The sequence below is a fragment of the Apis dorsata genome, unplaced genomic scaffold, assembly GCF_000469605.1.
Source record: "Apis dorsata unplaced genomic scaffold, Apis dorsata 1.3 scaffold_56, whole genome shotgun sequence".
Taxonomy (NCBI): Eukaryota; Metazoa; Arthropoda; class Insecta; order Hymenoptera; family Apidae; genus Apis; species Apis dorsata.
Window position 1 is genome coordinate 350,965 of NW_006263356.1, and position 1,851 is coordinate 352,815.

General features: G+C 32.3%; 1 protein-coding gene and 2 long non-coding RNA genes across 3 annotated transcripts in view; 1 reads left to right on the forward strand and 2 right to left on the reverse strand.

Moving 5' to 3' along the window:
- LOC102676497 (furin-like protease 2) overlaps positions 1 to 1,851 on the reverse strand; it is a 402,319-nt gene that overhangs the window by 216,123 nt on the left and 184,345 nt on the right. The gene's annotated exons all lie outside the window — the stretch shown is intronic.
- LOC116186785 overlaps positions 1 to 1,851 on the reverse strand; it is a 165,559-nt gene that overhangs the window by 142,540 nt on the left and 21,168 nt on the right. The window lies entirely within an intron of this gene.
- The window catches only part of LOC102675715, a 13,164-nt gene that overhangs the window by 8,755 nt on the left and 2,558 nt on the right, over positions 1 to 1,851 (forward strand). The gene's annotated exons all lie outside the window — the stretch shown is intronic.

A 1,851-nucleotide genomic window follows, 5' to 3' on the forward strand; every position in this document is an offset into this window, starting at 1 on the left:
CGGGCAGGCGTGAAGTTAGGAAAGAATTCCGGTGGTGAGATAAAAATTCGAAGTAGAGACGTTGGTGAAGATAGAAGTGGAATAAATTATAACGATTAGTGTCGAATTTATAATACGTAAAAATATATACATACTCGTATCTTTTGTTTATTTACGTTTGAATTGGGTCGCTGTGACGCGTCGCTGTTTCGATTCTATTCCTCTATTTTCAACAGTCGTACGACGCGACGTAGCGAGCTCAGACATAGTGGAACGATCCGCGTCTATATAACATAGTTTATTTCTATTTTTTATTAAATATATTCTTTCTTGTTGTTGCTTTTGGTCAAATCATTTCCAATTAATTTATTTCCTAATAATTAGTTTAGAAATAATAATATAGAATATTAATTAGAAATATATATAGTTTAGAAATAGAAATATATATTTAGAATAATGTAGATATAAAAGATCGTGTTTCGAGAAGGATGTACGCATTTTGTTTCGATTGTAAAATTGTTATATTATTATTGGTAAGTCCTAAGTAAATTCTAACCACAAAAAGATTCTTAACGGCGTCTCTGAGTAAGCTAATTATACAAGCTGCTTCATACACGACCGTTACAAAGAAGCAACGAATGCCGAACAGGGAATACTCGTAAAACTTTCCAACTTTCATTAAACTTTATAAACTTTAAAATTAGTTTTCTCGTTTATCTCGGTGATAAAGCAATAGAGTTTGCAAAAAATCTAATAATCAAAGCTCAGTCAAATGACGTATATATGGCCTCTAAAATATCGATTTCTTGTGTCGTTCGATGAAAATGATAATAATATCAGAAAAATTACGAAATTAAAATTCTTTTTTTCCGTTCCATTATTTTAAAACTTCTTATAAATTATTCTTTTCCCTCTCGGTTCTCTCCAAATCATTATTGCTCATCATCAACTATTATCCATTATCCATATTTCAGTCAATTCCCCTTCTCCCCTCGACCACGAGCCACGAGTACATTAATTTCACTCAGTTCAGAGAGCCACGCGTATGTTAACCTCTTCTCCTTTCTTCTTCATTACACGCGATATCTACACGCATCACGTCTACATAGTCATCCCTAAATTAATGAATTCTATTATTGGTGTTTCATCAATAATAAAAATTATCGTAAGTATCGGAAACGACTAACTCTTTTTTTTATTTTTATCCTTTATAACGACGCTGATGAAAGAATTCTATTAAACTCTTTTTCAAAATTGAAAAGAATGAAAATAAAAAAATATTATATGATTCCAAAAATATTGATAATATTAAAATTTAGTACGGTACAGAAACGTATACTTACTGATACACTTATTTCGATCAAGAGATTAAAAAAAATAGGAAGAATTATAAATAATAATTTTACTTTTCAGCAATTTCGAGACTGACTACTTTTTAAACCCGCATCAACCGAGTTAATAATTAACAAATATGAGGTAAAAAAAATCATACTATATACCAAACTGTGTTCAATTAAATTGATCTGTATAAAAATTTTTTCATTCTGACGATATTTATGAAAAGGGACTTTTTTTCCGCTTTTGAGAGGCAAATATGCCGCCCTCGAAACGACGAGTCGCGGTATCCAATTAACAGCGCCGTCAAAAATGATCAGGCGGCTGATTCGTCGGCTCGCGAGAATTTATCATTATAAAACACGGTTCTAATTGTGGGAACGGATTTTTCCGCGTGTCACGGCTCGGCTAAGGAATTTTTATTCGGCGGATTTCACGTCAATTAAGCGGGAGAGGAAGGATGACAACTCGTTATATCGATGGTCACGGGACGACACTCTCGGATGAGATGTGTAAAAAAAAAAAAAAAAAAAAAAA